The sequence below is a fragment of the Rhinatrema bivittatum genome, chromosome 13 (assembly GCF_901001135.1).
Source record: "Rhinatrema bivittatum chromosome 13, aRhiBiv1.1, whole genome shotgun sequence".
NCBI classification, from domain to species: domain Eukaryota; kingdom Metazoa; phylum Chordata; class Amphibia; order Gymnophiona; family Rhinatrematidae; genus Rhinatrema; species Rhinatrema bivittatum.
In genome coordinates, this window is record NC_042627.1 from 1,606,032 (window position 1) to 1,631,218 (window position 25,187).

General features: G+C 42.3%; 1 pseudogene; it reads right to left on the reverse strand.

Annotated features, from left to right (window-relative positions):
• Positions 1-32: 32 nt before the first annotated feature.
• Positions 33-21,362, reverse strand: LOC115075269 (annotated as a pseudogene).
• Positions 21,363-25,187: the final 3,825 nt, after the last annotated feature.

Sequence of the window (25,187 nt, forward strand, 5' to 3'; positions counted from 1 at the left end):
CAGTTTGTAAGTGATTTAGATCTAACTGATACTTACAATAGTCCAAATTTTTTGCAATTTTTTTTTATTTCTTGGTAAACGAAGATAACTAATATAAATATTAAATGCCAAAAAATCCTGAAAGATAAAAAAATGAAAAGCCTTAATTACATGGACGGAGTGAGCCTTTCACATTAAACAAATAAGTTTACTTGGAAATTTTTTTCCAGTGCAGAGGATACAGGCAAAATGTTTCCTATTTGAAAGTTTTGGCAGAGGTGGCAGTGAAGGGTCTGCAGCAGGAGTGAAATATAAATCAGTCAGAAAGGGTCTTCAGAATGAGTGACTAGCTGTGTTTAAAAAAGGATTGGATAAGTTCTTGGAGGAGAAGTCCATTACCTGCTATTAATTAAGTTGACTTAGAGAATAGCCACTGCTATTACTAGCAACAGTAACATGGAATAGACTTAGTGTTTGGGTACTTGCCAGGTTCTTATGGCCTGGATTGGCCACTGTTGGAATCAGGATGCTGGGCTTGATGGACCCTTGGTCTGACCCAGTATGGCAAGTTCTTATCTTCATTTCCTCTCACAATTTTCCCTCTGTGCTTGGCTCAATCAATTGCACCCATGTTGTGCTTTGGCTCCCATCTCAGTATAAGAAGATTTATAGGAACAGGAAAAAGGTTCCCCTCCATGAATTATCCCAGGTGACCGAGCCAGGATTGATATATTCTCTCCCAGTCTGCACTGGCTGAGGACACTGAGAGCGAGGTGTAAGGAATGCTTGGCACCCACTTCACTTTTCAGGTCTTTTTAAACAAACTCTCCCTCTTTCCAATTAATTTTCTATCTATCTATCTGTACAGAATTACCATATAAACTGGATGGAGCAGATGAAGGTCACAGCAGTCAGGACCTTTCACCTTTAGGCTACCAGTTTAAATCTCAGCTCAGGTCTCACCCAGTATAGCAAGCCTCATGTTCTTATGTTTACCCAGGTAGAGAGTCCATCAAGCTAGGTTGAGAGAACATTGCACAAATCTCATCTTGGAGTGAGTTTCCTCACTCCGAAGGCCATCAAATCTTCACAAGAGACCACTGTTCTGTTCGTACATCTCATGTTGAATGTCAAAGTGGCCCCTACCCCCTACACTAATACTTAACCCTCACCTCGAGTTACTAGGTGGGCCTCCCATAGGGATACAAATACCTGTCTAGGGAGGAGACACTATAGCAAGGTTCTCTCTCTCTCTCTCTCTCTCTCTCTCTCTCTTTCTCTCTCTCTCTCTCTCTCTCTAAAACTAAGCCTGCTGCATACTGAAACAGGCCTGTTCAGAACCATGATATATACTGGCAATGTAGCCCAAACTGGGCTAATAGTGCAATAACAGCCTTTTGCATAGCTGATATCGCAATTTGCGATACACATGCTTATTAGCATAAGGGACAACCCTTTTTGGTATCGCATGCGATACCAATGCGATATTGGAAAATGAGGCCCTATATTGGAAATATGGACAATCTGGGGACTCAAGTGGACTCTGGAATTCAATTATTACAAAAGTTTTCTCAATTTGGTAATGTAGATTCCGAGTCTATAGATGCTCAGAATGTAACTCTGGGGATGTGTGGAGGGTGCTTATTTATATGCAAAAGTCATTGTCTTGTTCTATATCTCAGTTTAGTAAATCTACAGCTGAAATTAAAAGTACTTTAGAGAACCATAGTGTAGTGAACAGGATAAAAACCTGGTACTTCAGAAATATTTTATTTTTTTATTTATTTTATTTATTTAACATTTTTCTATACCGAACTTCATGACAAGATTCATATCAGACCGGTTTACATGGAACTTAGGGACTAACTAACATAAACTATATAACAGAAGGCCGAAGCGCAGTTACATATAACAAGGAGATAGAACTTGGGGGGCTAGAGCAGCCAGGAAATAAAAGGACAGTAACGAACTAGAAGTTGAGGAAATATATCTATACTGTGGCTGGACCAGATGAAAAGCCGGTCCAGCCACAGTATAGATATATATATCTTTATTTTAAGAATAAAGATTTCCTTTTTTGTGGCCAAAAAATTCAAATTTTTCCAGATGTGGCTCGATGTACTCAATTAAGGAGGAAACAATTTATTTTGCTGAAACCAAGGGTTTTATCCCTTGGAGAAGTTTTCTTTTTTAAAATTCCCATGCAAATGTCTAGGATGCATCAAAAAAATAAGTTTATTTTTCAGGACCCTACCCATCTTGAGACCTTCTTAGCAGATAAGGAGCAGAGTTGAGGTGTGTATATGGCATTGAATAATGTATAATCTCTTACTTCTGTGTGTTACCTGAGAGGGTTGTCCCTAAATTATCCTCCCATAAATGGGGACTATTTGTTTGGAGTAACTATAATTTATAAATTACTTTCTTTTTTTCCCCCCTTTTTTATTGTTTGCTTGTATTCCAATACGATTACCTGTGGATTTTTGCAATATAATTTGTTAAAATCTTTAATGAAATATAAATTTAAAAAACCCAAACAAACTGATAAGCATGAGGGTAATAGGGAACTGGATTCAAACAACAACTAATAAGGGTTCTGACTTTAATGGGCTTGGAAACTGATAAGCATGGGAGTGCAGCAAATACTATAATAAGCTTTCTGGGCAGACTGCATGGACCTTTTGGTCCTTTTCTGCCATCATTTCTATGTTTCTATGGCTTAGATTATCATTCCGCTATAAATATAGCAGAATGAAAAGCCACGGCCAAAAAATGGAGTGGGGAGCCGATAGTGTGCATATGGCTGCATTACGGCAGTGCAATTTTGCCCACTGCAGTTGTGCCTGCACCATACACTATTGCCCCCATAGCGCCACTGCAAAAGTTGGTGTTATTTCCGGCACTACTGCCGGCGATAATATGTGTAAAACATTATTATCAGCAGTGGTACCAGCATCATAATTTGTTTAACCATACCCAAACCCCTCCCTAACTCCTCCCCTTTCCCTCATTTAAATGATAAAGTTGTGATGCGGTTACAATCGTGTGCATTAGGACTTTTCCGCATGTGATAATGCCCTAATGCACACGGTAACAGCCCATTGCATTTTGAAGAATGCCCCTGTATGTTTCTAGTATTCTATGAATATACCTGATTATCTTAAAGTTAGCCAGATAAGTTTATCTGGCTAACTTTAGAACAGCCCCGTAACCCAAACAGAATTAGCTGTATACATTAACCAGCTAACTCTTCTTTTACTTTATTTTTATTAATTATAACATATTCTCAAATATAGAACATAATTGAAAGCAAATAAGGCAAAATACAAATAGGAAAAGTTAACATAGACATTTAAAAGAAGTATTGGGGTTCACCACTAGCAGAATTAAAAGTTATTACCAGGGGATCCTGCTTGGATGAAAACCCTATACTTAAATCCTCCCTTCTACCCTTCTTGCCTTATAGACAAAAAGTTTATTATTCAAAGAGATGTGTTTTCGTTTTTACTCCAGAACTTTATTGACCAATAATTCATGCAGCACTTAGAATAAAACCAAACAATTTGTAGTAAAAATATGTTCTTTATTTCAGATAAAGAAATATATCAATATTAAAATCTCTAAATGATTCTAAGAAACATTCTATGTTCAAACCTTAATTTTATCAGACTATACCCTATAATCAATGTGAAAACCATTAATAGGGTGACAGATAAAATTAAAATTAGATAAATGTCAACTAATGACATTATCTTTTAATTAATTAATGCATTTCTAATACATATGCCAATCTAGAAACAATAGCAATTAACGGTTCTCATATGCTTGAATATAAGATAATATCTTTATTAAATATCTGAAGCAGTCCTGTTCTTTGTCTCTCTCTCTCTCCATGTGTAAGGAAAAAAACAAAGTCCCAGATTTTTCTTTGTCTGCTTCCCGTTTTATACCCTTAAAATCCTCTGATCTAAAGCAACTGTATTATTTCTGTCAATACAGAAATCTTTAGCCTTTGAAGAAGTTAGTTTGAAAACCTTGAAAATGGTTCAAACAATTTAATTAATATCAGGATATGGAAAATAAAAATATAGAAGTTTTTCCTACCCGATTAAAGTGTTGCCCATTTTCCAGTCTTTTATTCAATGCCAAGGTGTACCAGGCAAAAATACTCTTAAAGTCTTTTTCTTTTCTTCTAACAGTTCATAGACAAGAGACCACGCACTCCCCTCTATCCTAGGATACACACCTGAGCAACCAAATGGTTGAGGCTGCCCAAGGCCATAAAATTAAACATTCCTTTCCTGCTATAGATAAGGGATTAGCTGTAAACAGCTCTTCTCAAGGTCTGTAAAGGGGGAGAAGAGGGGACTGCAATTTTTCCAGCAGAGGCCTTGACTAATGCTATGGTTTCTCTTATGGCCTATTGATTACTGACTACACTGAATATAGGTAATTCTCAATAACATATTTCCTGACAAAGGTTAAAACCATGACAGTGGTGTATCTGCAGGAAGGAAGAGGCTGTATCCAAGGGACCCGTGGCTGCCAGAGAGTATCTATGATGGCTATGGCTGCCATTAAAGCATGCTATGAAGCGTCTCCCACAAATATATTGCTAATGTCATTTAGGGATGTGCATTTGTTTGAAATGAAATGGTAAAAAGAAACCAATGAGACCACTTTTGTTTCATTCAAAGACTCCCAAAAAGAATTGAGGGTACCCATGAATTTAAAAAAAACATGTGGTTCATTTTTTTATAATTTCCAATCAAGTCTTTGTCACAATAAAAAGTGCTATCATGAGAAATCTGCAGGGATTAACTGGTAACTATAGCAGCCAGCAATTGCCTGTGTCAGGTAGCAGCCAGAAGGGGGGAGGCAAGGCAGGGGAAATAGGCAGGTAGTAGGCAGGATGGGGGACCAATCTTTGTAGCAGGTTTTAAACTTGCCAGTAACTGCCATCTGAATCGACTGACTCTTCTTGTCCTCCCACTGAAATGACTGAGATGTGCAAACACACCTCATTCTCTCTGTTGGACTTCAGAGGAAAAGCTTGTGTTTTAAAAAGATATCTTAGAATTAAAGAATTAGAATTAGTAAAGGTTTTTCTAATCTTCACTGCTGCAATCACTGCTATTACTCTCTGTTCAATGGTGTAAGATAGGACTGGAGATACAGAAGCAGTGCCAATGAAAACTGATTTTCTTGTCTCTCTCTGTGTGCCTTCTCAGTTTATTCCCTTTCTATAAGTTTTGATTTCTGTGTGCTGGGAAACATTTTTATACATATATGAAAAAATGAATTTTAAAACATTATTCAAGGGCAGAATATTGTATCTGCTGATTATAGTTATCACTTCTAATTTAATATAATCATGACAGAAATGTTTTACTTAACAAGAACACTTTTTCTCCAGGACTTTTTTAAGCGCTATTTTAACATCATTGTTTCTGAGGCTGTAGATCATGGGATTTACCATAGGGATTACCATTGTGTATATCAGAGAAAGCACACGGTTTGTGTTCCCAGAGTAATAGGAAGTTGGGATTACATAAATGAAGATAATAGTCCCAAAAAATAATGTTACTGTGATAAGATGAGAAGCACATGTGGAGAAAGCCTTCTGTCTGCCCTCTGAGGAGCGGATTCTCAGGATAGCAGAAATAATATAAATGTAAGAGACACATATTGCTGTAACGGTTACAGCTCCAACAATGCCACCAAAAGTATTCAGCACCACCTGATTGAAAAAGGTATCTGAGCAGGAGAGCTTTATCAGTGGAGTAATATCGCAATAGAAATGATTAATCATGTTTGAGCCGCAGAAGGTCAAAGAGAAGACATTACCAGTTTGTATAGAAGAATATACCAGCTAACTATGTATGTACTCATTACTAGCTGGAGACAAACTTTCCTAGTCATAACCACAGGATAAAGTAAGGGGTTACATATCGCCACATAACGATCATAAGCCATCACCGCCAGTAGGAAACACTCTGCAGTTGCAAAGGTACAAAACTGAACATCTGCATAGCACAGTCCAGCAAGGAGATGGGGTTTTTTCCCACTTTGATGTTGACTAATGTCTTTGGGGTGATAGCTGAGGAATAACAGAGATCTACAAATGATAAGTTTCTGATAAAATAGTACATGGGAGTGTGAAGATGGGGATCAATCCTAATTATGGTAATGATGCTGATATTTCCCAGCAGAGTTAGAATATACATGACTAAAAACACAATGAAGAGTAAATCCTGTAGCTTGGCAAGTTCAGAAAATCCTAAAAGGATGAATTCAGTCACATAAGTTTCATTTTTGTCTTCCATTTTCCCCAATAAAGAGATCGAGACTTATACTGCTGGGAAAAGAGAGAAAGAAAAATCAGAAATTAATCTCACATTCATTAAAGAAAAATCCATGGATCCAAGGCCTGAATACTTTTTAAGAATGCTGCAAATCCCTTTAATTAGAATTTTAAATTATTTATTTCTTTAATAGTTTTATTATCCGCAGCTTTCATATTGTTCAGTGCAGAGTATATCATTAAGACAAATAATCAGTTAATATGAAACAAGAAATACAACATAAAACCAAAATATAATCAATCCTTACACTTATTACCTAATATACGATCAGTTTCATTACAATTTGCTATGAGCATCAATGTCCCTTTTCTTATTTATTTATATTTATTTATTTATTTTTAATTTTTTATATACCGGTGTTCCTGTATAGAATAATATCGCTCCGGTTTACACAGAACTGAACTGTCGCCTCAGAGGCGGATACATTGAAACAGTAATTGAAAACTGAAAACTTACAGAGAAACCAATGGGATGCACTTCAAACATGACAAGCAAAAAGAAGTATAATTCAAAGCCTAAACACTAATAGTGACAATGCATGGGTATTTCAGGGCTGTGTCCCTCACAGGGAATAATTTTACAACTGACCACATAAACTAGATGGGAAATATAACCCAAATTTTAAAAGTTGGCATGCGTAAAAACCGGGTGGTAAGCACATGGTCTGGCCATGTGTGCGCCGAGCGCATTTAAAAACATGGCCCAGCCAGACGTGTATCCCTGTATGCATGGAAGTGCCGGGATCCTTGAAAGGGGTGGGATGGGGGCAGGGCAGGGGTCAATGACAGCGGTCATTAGGCCCTGTCCCAGGGAAGTGCGTGCCAGCAGCCGGCCGGTGCGTGGAATATACTTCATCTATTCAGATGAAGTAAGTTAAAAAAGAAAAAAAAGGTAGTTAAGGGGTTCTAGGGGTTGGGGAGGATAGGGGAAGAGGGAGGAAAAGTAAGATGGGGATAGCAATGTTCCCTCCCAGTCCGTTCCTTAATTGGAGTGGACTGGGAGGGAACTGGTGTAGGTCCTATTGCGTCACCGCACGTATTTTTTAAAATTCCCCCCCTTGTGCACGTGAGACACCATCCACCCACATCCGTGCTTGCCGATATAAAAATTGGGCACACATGTGCATGCAGGAATCGTATTTTATAACATGTGCGCGTTGACATGTGCATGTTATTAAATCGCCACTTCAATGTGCACACACCGGGAAACCATGTGCACATGGATGCACACAGGTGTTTTTGAAAAGCTACCCCTAAATGCATACATTTTTCCAATTTTTAAGGGAAAGGTTTGTGAATCATGTTCGTATGCACACGTACTTTCCTATTTGTAAAGTATCTCATCAAAACTAAACACAGACATATACCTGATAAATATATCATTGTGCTTGCTGAATTGTGTTGTGTCCGTCGGTCTTCGCCCCGCCTACCTCTCTCTACTTTTGGCTCCTCCCGCTCACCTTGGATTGATGGCCGCCATGGCGTCTGCTTGCCATTCTCTCCGGCTTCCCCGGAGTGGCTTTGGTGCTGCCTCCTGCCATTCTCCTTCAAGGTACCTTTAGGGTCCGTGTGCACATGCCGCCCTCATCTTTAACTCTACATTGGTGCGAACTTCAGGGGCGTCCCCCTGTTCTGACGTCACGTCTTCCGGGTATATCAGCCTACAGTATTTGCTAGCTCGTTGAGTTAGCAACAGGAATTCTTACGGATGGAATTCGCTCTCCGTTCCTAAGCTACTCTGTCACTCCAGTGCTATCTGGAACTCTTACTACTCTTCGGGGTCTCTAACGGGGTACCCGCTCCTCGGGGGCCTTTTTGCTTCTTTCAGGTGCTATCAGGAAACCAGTACTCACTCCTCAAGGGCCCATGTTCCCTGTATTGCTGCCTGCAACCTCTACCCTTCTACTTGGAAGAACTGACTTACAGCTACCATCAGTGAGTACAGAAACCATCTCTTTCCACAGTACTGCTTCACTGGAACCAGGTACTCACTCCTCGAGGGCCTGCCCTCTGTTCCGGTGCCAGACTTCTCATCTATTGGAATTACTGTTACTGCTAAGTGAGTACAAAGCTACTGAGTCTCTCTGCTCTAAGGGATCAGGTACTCGCTCCTCGAGGGCCTGTTCTCCCTGTCTCGGAGCTTCGCCTATTTCTACATTGGGACTCTGAATGCTATTCTTATTGTGTGCTCATGGCTCTCAGTCTCTTTCCACTACAGCACTGCTCTGCAGAGGAACCGCTGTTCCAGGGCAGGTTCCTCTGTGTGAGATGCGCCCAGCTGGGCTCTACAACCATTACTCACTAGTGCCACCTCTGGTGGTCATTCAAACTGTTTAATAAAAGATTCAAATTTGTGTTTGTGAGTCCAGAGTCTAGCCTGACACCATGGTCCCTCATGGGACTGCCCCCTGTGGGTGTGGTCAGCTGCCACAGTGTCCAAGGATCCACCCAAACACCATTAACCATAACAAATTTAGGCAGATTTTGAAAGGGTTACGTGCATAAGATATGCTTGTAACCCCCAAAAACCTGCCCCTTCCACCCCTGCACATGCCGAGCAGGGGGTGGAGCATTCCGGGGGTGGGGCCGTGGGCGTGGTTCTGGCCCAGGGGCATTCCAGGGGCATGGCTGCGGCCTCTAGACTAGCCCCCGGACAGGAACATGGCGCGCCGGCAGCTGGCCGGCACATACAAGTTACGCCTGCCTCGGGCAGGTGTAACTTGTAAAATAAAGGTGGGGGAATTAGGGCGGGGGGGTGGGTTAGAAAGGGGAAGGGAGGGGAAGGTGGGGGGGGGCCGGAAGGAAAGTTCCCTCCGAGGATGGCTGCGCGGCTCAGCGTGTGCAGCGTGTGCCGGCTGCGCACGCTGACCCTGTATTTTATAACATGCGCGCGGCAGCACATGCATGTTATAAAATCGAGAGTAGATTTGTTCGCGCCGGGTTGCGCAAACAAATCTACTCCCGCACGCACCTTTTAAATCTACCCCAAAGTGAGCTGAAATATTTTGGGAAATTTTAAACAAATACTTATGAAAATGCAAAAGTACAATCCCCTCCCAAAATATGACCCCAGGAAGGTCTCCACTCAGTCTTGGTAAACGTATGTGCAAATGTGTCATATGTTCCTAAATTTAGCTGCATACTGGGAGGGCAATTTTATCACTGGCAAATTCCACAGATAAAGTATAATTTTACCCACGGAAATGCCTTGGAAAAGTACCCTCATATGTTGGGCATCTTCTAATTTGTGAATTGTTCTGAAGGGTAATCTTGAGAGCAATACTTAATGGTTGTATGGTTGGAGTAATTTTTTTATTAGTAAAGTTTTTATGGAGTTGAAGGCATTCTGGCAGCCTTCACTAATGTTGTGTATCTCCTTCAGCTGGCTCACTTGACTCAGAACATGGGGGCAGATGTGATGGTAGTGATGTTTGTGTGTAGTGGCAGGATGAGTAGGTACAGGAATTCCTCCGGAGGTCGGAGTAGGTTCAACTTGGAACCTCCTCAAATAGAACAGGTTACCCAGCTGGTAAAAAGCAAGGGCTCTTGTTGTGGGTTTGGATGGGTTTGAGTTATGTGGTAGCCTAACAGTTGGGATCAGTAATCTGAGAAACACATTTGGTGTAAAATATGGCCCAGTTAATGTTGGTGCTTTGTGGGAGGAAGTCAGCCACTGCTTGTTTCAGTATAGTAGATTGATAAGGGCAAATAGAGGGCAAATAGAAAGACTGCTTGTTTCAGTATAGTAGATTGATAAGGGCAAATAGAGGGCAAATAGAGTAGAACTTAGTTTTTGGGTACTTGCCAGGTTCTTATGTCCTGGATTGGCCACTGTTGGAAACAGGATGCTGGGCTTGATGGACCCTTGGTCTGACCCAGTATGACCTGAGCACACACGCATGTGTGCCTAATTTTTAGTGAGTGTGTGCCTTGCTAAATAAATCCTGATTCTACCACATAAGTCAGTGTATTTTATAATGGGCATGTATCCAAGCATTGCCAGTTCACCAATTCATCCACCAGGTCACCACTTAAAAGCTAGATTCTCCAAAAGATCTTTATTCAAAAATTGGAAGAAGGATCCAACAGAAGAAAATGGGATAATGCATAAATGTTGGCAAGTTAAATGTAAGACATTGATAAGAGAGGCTAAGAGAGATTTTGAAAAGAAGTTGACCGTAGAGGCAAAAACTCACAGTAAAAACTTTAAAAAATCTATCCGAAGCAGAAAGCCTGTGAGGGAGTCAGATGGACCGTTAGATGATCGAGGGGTTAAAGGGGCACTTAGAGAAGATAAGGCCATTGCGGAAAGATTAAATTATTTTTTTGATGCAGTGTTTACTGAAGAGGATTTTGGGGAGGTACCCACACTGGAGAAGGTTTTCATGGGTAATGATTCAGATGGACGGAACCAAATCATGGTGAACCTAGAAAATGTGGTAGACCTGATTGACAAACTTACGAGTAGTAAATCACCTGAAGGAACTAAAAAAATGAAATTTCAAACCTATTAGTAAAAAATTGTAACCTATCAACCTTTGTACCTGAAGACTAGAGGGTGGCTAATGTAATCCCAATATTTAAAAAGGGCTCCAGAGGTGATCCAGGAAGCTACAGACCAGTTAGCCTGATTTCAGTGTCAGGAAAAATAGTGGAAAATGTTCTAAACATCAAAATCACAGAACATATAGAAAGGCATGGTTTAATGGAACAAAGTCAGTATGGCTTTACCCACGACAAGTCTTGCCTCACAAATCTGCTTCACTTTTTGAAAGGGTTAATAAACATAAACCAGTAGATGTAGTATATTTGGATTTTCAGAAGGCATTTGACAAAGTTCCTCATGAGAGGCTTCTAGGAAAAGTAAAAGTCATGGGATAGTCGGCGATGTCCTTTCGTGGATTACAAACTGGCTAAAAGACAGGAAACAGAGAATAGGATTAAATGGTCAATTTTCTCAGTGGAAGGGAGTGGGCAGTAGTGTGCCTCAGGGATCTGTATTGGGACATGTACTTTTCAATATATTTATGAATTATCTGGAAAGAAATACAAGTGAGTTAATAAAATTTGCAGATGATACAAAATTGTTCAGAGTAGATAAATCACAAGCAGATTGTGATAAATTGCAGGAAGACCTTCTGAGACTGCAAAATTGGGCATCTAAATGGCAGATGAAATTTAATGTGGATAAGTGCAAGGTGATGCATATAGGGAAAAATAACTCATGCTATAGTTACACAATGTAACTATAGCATGGAGCTACCACCCAAGAAAGAGATCTAGGCATCATAGTGGATAATACATTGAAATCTTCAATTCAGTGTGCTGCGGCAGTCAAAAAAGCAAACAGAATGTTGGGAATTATTAGAAAGGGAATGGAGAATAAAACGGAAATGTCATAATGCCTCTGTATCGCTCCATGGTGAGACCGCACCTTGAATGCTGTGTACAATTCTGGTCGCCGCATCTCAAAAAGATATAATTGCGATGGAGAAGGTACGGAGAAGGACAACCAAAATAAGGGGAATGGAACAGCTCCCCTATGAGGAAAGACTAAAGAGGTTAGAACTTTTCAGCTTGGAGAAGAGACGACTGAGGGGGGGATATGATAGAGGTGTTTTAAAATCATGAGAGGTCTAGAACGGGTAGATGTGAATCGGTTATTTACTCTTTCGGATAGTAGAAAGACTAGGGAGCACTCCATGAAGTTAGCATGGGGCACATTTAAAACTAATCGGAGAAAATTCTTTTTCACTCAACGCACAATTAAACTCTGGAATTTGTTGCCAGAGGATGTGGTTAGTTCAGTTAGTGTAGCTGTGTTTAAAAAGGACTGGATGAGAAGTCCATTACCGGCTCTTAATTAAGTTGACTTAGAAAATAGCCACTGCTATTACTAGCAATGGTAACATGGAATAGACTTAGTTTTTGGGTACTTGCCAGGTTCTTATTGCCTGGATTGGCCACTGTTGGAAACAGGATGCTGGGCTTCGTGGACCCTTGGTCTGACCCCGTATGGCATGTTCTATTGTATGAAATGATTGCCTTAAGTTAATGGAATTACATTGCTGCCTGTGCAGGAGAGGATGCAGGTTAAATTTCTATAACAGGGTACTATCAAGCTAGGGCAAGAGACATAGTAGAAATCTCAAATTTGTGAGACTTTCCCTCACTCCAAATGACATAAAATCTTTACAGAGGTGAACTGTGCTGTTTGTATATCTCACTCTGCTTATAAAACTGGCCCCTAAACCCTAAATCACCACCACCACCACCACCTCACCTCGAGCTATTAGCTGGCCCTTCCATAGAGATATAAATATTATTGAATACTGTGAAGTTCTCTTTCTCTCTCCTTTAACACAAATGGTGCTAGGGCCATTTCAGGCGTATCACACAGGTTAACACCAGGAAAAAAGGTGTAGTTATTTCCTGCATTAGATGGCCCTCATTTTAATTAATCCTGCCCATTCCAAAAATGTGCATTAGCACATGCGGTAACATTTATTATCACATGAGTTAACACCGTAATGCATTTTGATGAACCACCCTATAGGTTCTTGCCGTGAAATGCCTCTGATTTATATGATAATCTTTATTCAATAGAAGACATAACTGGATACATCAGACGTTCTTAACAGCAGGATTTTGAAATCCAAACGTAGCCAAACAATCTCAGTTTATATGACTAAAAGTTTCAGCAATTTTAAGAATTGTGTAGCTTGACGGAGGGATCAGAGTCATTCACAGGGCTGTTTCTCAGGGGTACCTGCTGACACTCAGTGCCTGCACCTTTTCCTCCACCTGCTTGATTTGCCCTGTGCTCTCTCAAAAATAAACTGAACCTATTCATCCTGCATACGAGCACCAGAATCTTGCTTTCCAGAAGGAATGCACTGGTCATACATGAAACCAAGGTTCAGGAAGGGGGGGAGAGGGACTTTAATACTCTAGTAAAATCCTGAAGTCTTCTATTTAGTCACAGTCAAGGTTACATCCCAGGCAGTGACACTGCAGCACCCTGACCCATATTCTGGTCACTTTCATCAGCAATGCAATCCTTACCTGTGCTAGGAGGAACTGGAGCTTTCTTTCCTCTGATGGCTCCGTGAATAAGCTAATTGTAGAAGTAAATATAAATAATATACATTGTGTGTTTTGTGACCCGAGGGACCCCTGGATCCCTGAAGTCTTCAAGGAGAAAAAGGTTTGAATCAGCAAAGAATAAATTGAAACATTCAAGTAATTCCTGTGGAATATTATAATTGTGCACTGTGGTATTTGTTTAGGGACAGTTTGTAAGTGATTTAGATCTAACTGATACTTTCAATAGTCCAATCAAATTTTTTGCAATATTTTTTTTTATTTTTTGGTAAAGGAAGACAACTAATATAAATATTAAATGCCAAAAAATCCTGAAAGATAAAAAAATGAAAGCCTTAATTACATGGACTGCGTGAGCCTTTCAAATTAAACAAATAAGTTTACCTGGAAATTTTTTCGAGTGCAGAAGATGCAGGCAAAATGTTTCCTATTTGAAGGTTTTGGCAGAGGTGGCAGTGAAGGGTCTGCAGCAGGAGTGAAATATAAACCAGTCAGAAAGGGTCTTCAGGCCCAGAATTCATTACTTTTATCTGTCAGAAGAAGTCTTCACTAGGTAAACATTCAAGAAACAAATTATTTTGCATCTGTGTGACCAGTTTAAAGGGGATCAGGAGAATCTTCAAGCAGAAGCCTCGCTTTGCCTGTGCACATCAAAGCCACCGCTGCTGTGACTTCCTTAGCCTCAATCAGATCCCAGACAACAGCAGAGGACACAGCAGGAATTCCACCGTCTGCCATGTCACACCGCATACCCCAACTTATTAAAGCCTTCTCTAAAGAATGAGTGACTATATTTCATTTCCTCTCACAAGAGAACAGAAAGAGCAAACTCTGAGGGACTTCTGTGACACAGCTGAGTTATCCCTCTGTGCTGGGGGCAATCAGTTGCACCCATGAAGTGCTTTGGCCCATAAGGAGAGTTATAGGAACAGGAAAAAGGTTCCCCTCCATGAATTATCTCAGGTGACCTAGCCAGGATTGATATATTCTCTCCCAGTCTGCACTGGCTGAGGACACTGAGAGCAGAGGTGTAAGGAATGCTTGGCACCCACTTCACCTTTCAGGTCTTTTTAAACAAACTCTCCCTCTTTCCAATTAATTTTCTATCTATCTGTGCAGAATTACCATATAAACTGGATGGAGCAGATGAAGGTCACAGCAGTCAGGACCTTTTCACCTTTAGGCTACCAGTTTAAATCTCAGCTCAGGTCTCACCCAGTATAGCAAGCCTCATGTTCTTATGTAATGCAGAGCCACAAAGTACTTACCTAAATATAATCTGCTTTGAAATGCTGAAAAAAAGTGCAAAAAGCAGAATCTAAAAAAAAAATCTCAAAATCTTTGTAGTGAAGTGAGGTTCATCTGAGTCATTCTGTGCTTACTCAACAAAATCTTGGTCCTGAACCAGACAGAACCCAGTTCAAACCAGAATTACACTTTTTTTTCCTTCTGACAAATCCTCCCCCACTTTCATAGAACCTCAAACTTTCACCAGGATCAGGTGTCAAACCACAGTCCAGTGTGGAATGAAAATCTGCAAAGGAAATGAATGTATTTGTTCTTGATGGGAATACACTTCTATTGCTAGAGGCATTTCAGGAGCCTGGGAGCACAGGGGCAGTTTCTTGATCAGTGGCTTCTGACAGAATAATTAGTTACACTTGCTGATTGTGATAAACTGCAGGAGGACCTTGCGAGACTGGAAGATTGGACCATCCAAATGGCAGATGGAAGATGCTAGGAGTGTCAGAGGGACGCCATATGTTGCATTCGGGATTCATATTTGTCGGGGGGCAGATACGTTGCATTCAGCAAGGGGGCCCCGATACATTTATACGTTAATTCTTATATCATTTCCCGGCTAAAATTAAATTAACTACAACCCCCCACCCTCCTGACCCCCCCAAGACTTACCAAAACTCCCTGGTGGTCCAGCGGGGGTCCGGAAGCCATCTCCTGCACTAACACCCTTGGCTGCCGGTTTCAAAATGGCGCCGATAGCCTTTATCCTACTATGTCACAGGGGCTACCGGTGCCATTGGTCAGCTCCTGTCACATGGTAGAGCAATGAATGGCCTGGGAGAGAACAAGGTGCATAAGCTGCCGGAGTATCGTCCTTGGACCTCCAGGATGTTCAATTCTACTAGAAGTCGATTCCGGGGTCGGTGGCATTTTTGACAATCAAGACCGGCCTCTCAAAAACCTCCTTCCTAACGGTCCTAGTCTTGGTCTCATTCCTTTCACAGTCGAACACCAGCTCGAGACAGCCTTCCTCAGGGGGCCTCTTCCAAGTCTTTCCAATGAAGAATTGCAGCCCACTCTTCAACCCCTAGGATAGGGGGACATCTCTCCCTCTTCTACGAGGAGTAAGTCAAAATTACCTCAGACCGATGGGTTCTGGATATTCTACAGCACGGCTATGCTTTCCAATTTGCTCAATCCCTAAGGGACAGGTTTCTCTTCTCTCCCTGTGGCCCAGTGAAGAAACAACATGTAGTGCGTCAGACGCTTGACAGGCTCATGGACTTAGTGCCATCCTCCCTGTGCCCCTGAAGGAGCAAGGTTAGGCCATTATTCCATCTACTTTGTAATCCCCAAAAAGGGAGACTCCTTCAGTCCAATCCTGGATCACAAAATGGTCAACAGGGCCCTTAGGATCCCACATTTCAGGATGGAGATGTTACGCTCCGTAATAGCGACGGTACACCACAGAGAATTCCTAGCCTCCTTGGACTTGATGGAGGCTTATCTCCACATCCCCATCCTCAAGGAACATCAACGCTTCCTTCGCTTCAAAATCCACGGTCAACATTTTCAATTTCAGGCCCTACCCTTCAGCCTAGAGACCGCTCCTTGCACCTTCACGAAGGTCATGGTGGTGGTGGCAGCAGCCCTATGGAGGGAGGGGATTCTAGTCCACCCCCTACCTGGACGACTGGCTCATTTGAGCGAAGTCCCTGGACCTTTGCCAGTGGGCGGTCGACAGAGTCATGCAGCTTTCTCCACTCTCTCAAATGGGTTGTCAATTTGCCAAGAGCAGCCTTACTTCCTCTCAGACACACAACTTCTTAGGAGCAAGATTCGAAACCAATTTGGGCAAAGTCTTCCTGCGTCAGGACCATGCTCAGTCACTTATCTCTCAGGTACAGTGCTTCCATTGCCTCTCACTCCCCACAGCATGGGACTATCTCTAGATCCTGGCTCGATGGCTTCAACTATAGATTTGGTTCCTTGGGCCTTTGCGCATATGCGTCCTTTGCAGAAGGCATTACTGTCCTGCTGGAAGCCAGTGTCTCAGGAGTTCCAAGAACTCCTTCCTCTGCCAGAAGTTGCCAAGGACAGCCTGAGCTGGTGGCTCAGTCTGGATCACTTGCTGCAGGGAGTGGACCTGGAGATCCCACAGTGAGTTATCATCACCATGGATGCCAGCCTCTTTGGATAGGGAGCTGTGTGTCAACGCAGTCAGCACAGGGACGATGGATGTCAGTGCAAGTAATGTGGCCGATCAATCATCTCGAAACCAGAGCGGTTCATCTTGCTTTGAAGCGTTTCTTCCCCCTATTTCATCGCCAAGCCGTCAATTCCACTAGGTAGCACACATCAACCTTCAAGGAGGAACAAAGAGCTGCCATGTCTCTTAGGAGATGGACAAGTTAATGGCATGGGCGGCACTTCACCTCTCCCACTTGGCAGCATCCACATAGCAGGAGTGGACAATGTCCAAGCAGATTTCTTAAGCCATCAACACATAGATCCCAGAGAGTGGAAAACTCTCCGAGAAAGCAGTGGCTCTCCGCCCGGTGGAGGACTCCCCATCTGGATCTGATGGCCATTCAAAATAATGTGAAGGCTTCAGCGCTTCTTCAGTTGCAGAAGGGAGGCATGGCGCGGAAGGAGTGGATGCCCTAGTCCTCCCATGGCCACGAAACCTCCTACTTTACATGTTCCTGCCATGGCCCCTGGTGGGAAAGGTGCTTCAAAGAATAGAGATTCACCAAGGTCCTGTAATTCTAGTGGCACCGGAATGGACACAAAGACCGTGGTTTACAGACCAAGTCAACCTCACAGTGGACGGACCTCTCCACCTGGAACATCTTCCCAACCTTCTGTATCAGGGTCCTGTATTTTTTGACGGGGCAGATCGCTTCTGTCTTGCCTTTTGAGAGGCACAGGTTGAGGAGACGGAGCTACCCGGAGGATGTTATTTCGACCCTCCTGAAGGCTAGGAAGACTTCCACTTCCACCTTCTACGTGCAGGTGTGGAAAGTCTTTGAGGCCTGGTGTGAATCCACAGGTGTATCTCCATGTCGCACTTCAGTAGTCCAGATACTATCCTTCTTACATTGAGGCCTGGAGAAGGGGTTGGCATACAATTCCCTGTAGGTTCAGGTGGCAGCCCTTGGTTCCCTCATCCGTCACCTGGATGGAGCTCCTCTTTCGCCACATCCTGATATAGTCTGGTTTCTAAAGGAGTTCAAATTCTAGGTGGTCCTCCTTTCAAGCCACTGAGAAGAGCTAGCCTCAAAGACCTCACTCTGAAGACAGTTTTCTGGTGTCCATCTGTTCTGCCCGCTGGATCTCGGAGCTTCAAGTTTTGTCATGCAGGGAGCCTTCCCTCCATTTCACAGATTCGGGAGTATCCTTGAGCACAGTTCCATCTTTCCTGCCAAAGTTGGTCTCAGCCTTTCATTTGAATCAATCGGTGGAACTTCCATCTTTCCCTGATGAGGATCCCGGAAAACTTAGACGACTTGATGTCAAGTGAGTTCTAATTCAATATCTGGAGGTTACGAATGAATTCTGCCTATCAGACCATCTCTTTGTCCTGTGGAGCAGACCCAAAAGGGGGGGAACAAGGCTTCTAAAACCACAATTGCTCGCTAGTTAAAGGAAGCAATCTCTTCAGCATATGTTGGTGCTGATCAGCCACCTCCAAAGGGCATCAAGGCTCATTCGCTCTGTGCTCAAGCAGCTTCCTGGGCAGAAAGCCAGACAGTCTCACTGCAGGACATATGCAGAGCAGCTACCTGGAAATTGTTGCACACCTTTGCACCTCATTATCGCTTAAATCTCCAATCACCGAGTTTTGGCTCCTTTGGCGCTCAGGTCATTTGAGCAGGGCTATCTGGGGCCCACCCTACGTAGGGAAGCTTTGGTACATCCCACTGTCTGGACTGATCTGGGTACCTACAGGGAAAAGAAAATGATTCCTTACCTGTTAATTTTCGTTCCTGTAGTACCACGGATCAGTCCAGATGCCCACCCTAAGCGTAGATATGGCTTTTGGGATCGTCTGCACAGTACTTTTGAATATCAGCTTGAATGATTAACACTATGAAGACTGTTCGTGTATTGCCAATGGTTCCTTTTGCAAGTTTGTTCTCACTACAATTTCTAATCAAAATATTCTTGTACATAGTTACAGTCTGAGGCTGGTTTACTTGATTCAGTTCATGGTTTCTTCTTGCTTTGATATACTCAACACTGAAGGGACGCAGAGGGTGCTCCAGGCTATAAGAGAGTAGGGATGTGAATCGTGTCCTCGATCGTCTTAACGATCGATTTCGGCTGGGAGGGGGAGGGAATCGTATTGTTGCCGTTTGGGGGGGTAAAATATCGTGAAAAATCGTTAAAAATCGAAAAATCGAAAATCGAAATCGAAAACCGGCACATTAAAACCCCCTAAAACCCACCCCCGACCCTTTAAATTAAATCCCCCACCCTCCCGAACCCCCCCCCCAAATAACTTAAATAACCTGCGGGTCCAGCGGCGGTCCGGAATGGCAGCGGTCCGGAACGGGCTCCTGCTCCTCAATCTTGTCGTCTTCAGCCGGCGCCATTTTCCAAAATGGCGCCGAAAAATGGCGGCGGCCATAGACGAAAAAGATTGGACGGCAGGAGGTCCTTCCGGACCCCCGCTGGACTTTTGGCAAGTCTCGTGGGGGTCAGGAGGCCCCCCACAAGCTGGCCAAAAGTTCCTGGAGGTCCAGCGGGGGTCAGGGAGCGATTTCCCGCCGCGAATCGTTTCGTACGGAAAATGGCGCCGGCAGGAGATCGACTGCAGGAGGTCGTTCAGCGAGGCGCCGGAACCCTCGCTGAACGACCTCCTGCAGTCGATCTCCTGCCGGCGCCATTTTCCGTACGAAAACGATTCGCGGCGGGAAATCACTCCCTGACCCCCGCTGGACCTCCAGGAACTTTTGGCCAGCTTGTGGGGGGCCTCCTGACCCCCATGAGACTTGCCAAAGTCCAGCGGGGGTCCGGAAGGACCTCCTGCCGTCCAATCTTTTTCGTCTATGGCCGCCGCCATTTTTCGGCGCCATTTTGGAAAATGGCGCTGGCTGAAGACGACAAGATTGAGGAGCAGGAGCCCGTTCCGGACCGCTGCCGTTCCGGACCGCCGCTGGACCCGCAGGTTATTTAAGTTATTTGGGGGGGGGGTTCGGGAGGGTGGGGGATTTAATTTAAAGGGTCGGGGGTGGGTTTTAGGGGGTTTTAGTGTGCCGGCTCACGATTCTAACGATTTATAACGATAAATCGTTAGAATCTGTATTGTATTGTGTTCCATAACGGTTTAAGACGATATTAAAATTATCGGACGATAATTTTAATCGTCCTAAAACGATTCACATCCCTATAGAGAGCATCCTTCAAGCTTTTCTCTGACTCCATCTGCTGGAAGGGAGACACAACCCCCTCTGTCTGGACTGATCTGTGGTACCACAGGAATGAAATGAGCAGGTAAGGAATAATTTTCTTTTACATATGTAAAACCCAATTTTGAGTGTGTAAATGCTTTTTAAAATCAGGCGATATGTGTTTTAATATTTTTTTTACATAATCCAAACACATCCCCAGGGAACTCTGTTTTATATACTTACATGACAATTTTAAAACTTTATTCAAAGGCACACAATTGTATCAGCTAATTACAGTTATCTCTTCTGTTTTAATATAATCAAGATAGAAATTGTTTTCTTAATAAAACCATTTTTTCTCCAAGACATTTTTAAGGGCTTTTTTTACATCATTGTTTCTGAGGCTGTAGATCATGGGATTGACCATGGGTATTACCATTGTGTATACCACAGAAAGCACACGGTTTGTGTTCCCAGAGTAATGGGAAGTTGGGATTACATAAATGAAGATAAGAGTCCCAAAAAATAAAGTCACAGTGATAAAGTGAGAAGCACATGTGGAGAAAGCCTTGTGTCTGCCCTCTGAGGAGCGGATTCTCAGGATAGCAGAAATAATATAAATGTAAGAGACACATATTGCTGTAACAGTAACAGCGCCAACAATGCCACCAAAAGTATTCAGCACCACCTGATTGTAGAAGGTGTCTGAGCAGGAGAGCTTTAACAGTGGAGTGACATCGCAATAGAAATGATGGATCACATTGGAGCCACAGAAGGTCATGGAGAAGACATTACCAGTATGTATAGAAGAATATACCAAGCTAACTATGTATGTACTCATTACTAGCTGGAGACAGACTCTCTTAGTCATAACCACAGTATAAAGTAAGGGGTTGCATATCGCCACATAACGATCATAAGCCATCACAACCAGCAGAAAACTCTCTTCAGTTGCCAGGGTTCCAAAAATGTAGAGTTGTGTAGCGCATTCAAGCAGGGAGATGTTTTTTTTTCTCCACTTTGAAGGTGATTAATGCCTTTGGGTAGATAGTTGAGGAATAACAAAGATCTACAAATGATAAGTTATTGAGGAAATAGTACATGGGTGTGTGAAGGTGAGGATCAATCCTAATTATGGTTATGATGCTGATGTTTCCCAGTAGTGTGAGAACATACATGATCAAAAACACAATGAAGAGTAAACCCTTTAGCTTGGTAAGATCAGAAAATCCTAACAGGATGAACTCGGTCACAGAAGTTTGGTTTTTGCCTTCCATTTTCCCAAGGAAAGAGAGCTGGACATGTGCTGCTGGGATAAGAGAGAAAGAAAAATCTGAAATTAATCCCACATTCATTAAAGAAAATACGAGTCAAGGGCCAAATCTGTTTTCAGAGTACCTTAAATCCATTTAACTAACTTTTTTCTTCCAGTCCCTACTCTGGCACACCTAATGTATGATCAATTTCTGTACAATTTGCACGAGCATCGGTGTCCCTTTCATCAATGGTGGCAAAGCATGAGCGTGTTAGGGCTGAGGTACTCACAGGGAATAATTTCCCAACTGCCCACCTAAACTAGATGGCAGGCATGTGCAAGTTTCTCCAGCTTTTATAGGAAAAGTTTGTGAATCATGTTCGCATAAATGCATGCTTTCCCTGCTTGAAAAGTATCCTAACAAAACTAAACACACACATGATTACATCCGATAAATTGTGTGCAGAAACGTTTGGAGTCATATTGAGCGCACAATTTTGAAAATGCAAACCCCCTCCCCAGTTCTGACCCCAGAAAATCCTCCACTCAGTCTGGGTAAACTAATGTGCAAATCATAATATGTGCCTAACTTTAACTGTATATTGGGTGGGCAAATTTATGACTGGCAAGTTCCAGGAATATAAGTAACAATGATTTACCCATGGAAATGCTTTGGAAAATTATCCTCATAGCAACAGAGTAACACAGAGGTCAATATTTAGTTAAAGGCTGGGAAGCAAACATATCTAGTAACACTTAAACATCTAATTTTTTCTGGTAATTCAGTGGGACATAACACACAAGCCTTCCCCTCAATATATGTGATCACATTTATCTGGGTAAATTTACACTTGCTATTTTTCTGACCATACACGTGCACAAAGCTTTACCTGGAGAGCCCTGAATATGTGCGCTCACAGGCTAAAATTTAACCCCATCCCTGTAACTCCTCTACTCATGTCTCGTTTTGTGCACATAAAAAGTGATGGGCACAAAATGTATGCATTAGGAAGGGGAAAATATTGAAAGCTTATTTTTTGTGCATGTAACTTAAAAAGCCATCCATGCAAAGGCTTTCAATATTTAGGAAGGGGGAGGGAACAGGGAAAGCCATTGGGGCTCCCCTAGGTCTCGGCGCACGCAAGGTACACAAGTGTACACCCCCTTGCGCGTGCCGACCACGGATTTTATAACATGCGCATGGCTGCTCGCGCATGTTATAAAATCGGGTGTAGAATTGTGCGCACCGGGTTGCGCGCACAAATCTACGCCTGCGTGTAAGTTTTAAAATCTGTCCCATGATGTTTCTGCATTTTTATGAAATACGCTTAATGTACCTGGAAACATATGTGCATTTGTAAGGCTTATGTGTGAATTCAAATAATTTATTGAGCCAACTTATATAAATGCATTGAACACATGTACTTTACTAACCTATTTTAAAAATATACATGCGTAGATTTTACACGTTCAAATAAAATGACATACTCATGAAAGTCATGTAAGTCAATGTGTTTTAAAACATGCATGAAATTACCAGTTTTATCAATTATTTTACCAGTTCACCCTGTACTTTTATAGCTCATCAAGACCCTTCTGGTTCTTCAGCCTGAACTCTCCCAGTTCACCCAGACCTCCCACCCAGACAATTGTACATAATTATTACTACTTACACTGGATAATTGCAGGTGTAAACCTACACAAGTGAGTGCACATACTTGTCTTTTAAAATAGTGACTTTCCTGTGTAAATGTTGACCCCACCCAGAAAATCTATTTACAAGCCCAGTATCCTGTTTCCAACAGTGTTCAAACAAAATCACAATTTAAGATATATTCAGCAAGGCTGCGCTACTGAATAAGTTGGCTATTTTAGTTGTATGAGTGCCCCAGGAAATGCTACAGGGCTAGAGACAGGCAGAGGCAGTGCCATCGAGAAAGAAGAAGTTAAGGCTGCCTGTTCCTACCATTAACTTTAATTCTAAGCTGCAGGGCTTGAAGAAAACCGAGTCACTGCAAGATTGCATTGGGAATGACAGTGATTGAGAACATAAATCTGCCATACTGAGTCAGACCAAGGGTCCATCAAGCCCAGCATCCTGCTTCCAACAGTGGCCAATCCAAGTCACAAGTACTTGGTAAGTACCCAAACATTAAATACATATCAAGTTACTATGCTTATTAATTAATAGCAGTTTATGGATTTTTTCCTCTAGGAACTTATTCAAACTTTTCTTTAACCCAGTTATACTAACTGCTGAAACCACATCCTCTGGCAATGAATTCTAAAACTTAACTATGTGCTGAGTGAAAAATAATTTTCTTTGATTTGTTTTAAATAAGCTACTTGCTAACTTCATGGAGTGCCCCTTAGTCCTTCTATTATCTGAGAGAGTAAATAACCAATTTACATTAACTTGTTCAAGTCCTTTCATGATTTTGTATACGTCTATCATATCCCCCCCTCAGTCATCTCTTCTCCAAACTGAACAGCCCTAACTTTCCTTAGCCTTTCCTCATAGGGCAGCCATTCCATGCCCCTTATCATTTTGGTCGCCTTCTCTGCACTTTCTTCAGTGCAACTGTATCTTTTTTGAGATGCAGCAACTGAATTGCACACAGTATTCAAGAGGCGGTCTCTCCATGGAGTGATACAGAGGCATTATTTTGCTTCACATTCTATATGCATCACCTTTCAATGCATATTCCAGCATAGCTCTCTGCTTCAACGGCAGGGGAGAAGTAAAACTAATACTTCACAGCATATCCAGCGTAGCTCTCTGCTTCAATGGCAGGGGAGAAGTAAAACTAATACTTCATGCATATCCAGCATAGCTCTCTGCTTCAACAGCAGGGGAGAAGAAAAACTGATACTTCAGGCATATCCAGCATAGCTCTCTGCTTCAACGGCAGGGGAGAAGAAAAACTGATACTTCACACATATCCAGCATAACTCTCTGCTTCAACAGCAGGGGAGAAGAAAACAACCAATAAGGGCTGAATAACATAGTCTGGGTAAACAAATAAGCAGGGTGTAGCTTGCTTATTGCGGCGGTTACTACCCCTACTACCCCTAACTAATCAAGCTTGATATTTCACTTGGATGCAGCTCCATCACTGCTCTCTACATTAATGGTGGGGGTGGAAGGGAAATAGAACCAAAGGTTACTAAGAGCCAAGAGAAACAGATAAGTATGAGAAAAAAGAAGTGTGAAGCTTGCTGGGCAGACTGGATGGGCCGATTGGTCTTCTTCTGCCGTCATTTCTATGTTTCTATGTTTCTATATTATGACATCCATCATTTTATTTGCAGTGAGGAGGACCGGAAGGCTCATCTGCATACTGCTCCCTGCATCCCCCAGGAGACGAGTCCAGTGGTCACTGCAAGCGATCCAGGGATTGAATTCCACAGCCCCAGCTTCCAGAGGCCCCTAACCCTTTGCAGTAGAGGAGGACCGGAAGGCTCATCTGCTGGTGCGCGAATCTCAAACCCTTCCATTAACTGAGTGAAGATTAATTTAAAGGTAGTTGAAGAAGATTGGTAAGTATAGTTTTCAGAAACTTTTGGGCTACAAAAGTTTGGTGAAAAGTGAAATTAGGGGATATATTCTTTAGAGTTTGTGTGTGTCTGAGGTAATAAGCAAGGCAGAGATAGTTAATTTTAGTGTCTGTCTTTCCACCCACTCAACCCTTGATTTTTAGGTATGAGACACTTTATTATCTAAATCATACTATTCTACCAGCCCTTATTGAAAGCTTAATCATCCCCTTGTAGGACACTAGCTGATTAATTAGTAAATTCATCTATAAATTTAAAGTACTATCATTACAACTCCCTTAGTATCCTA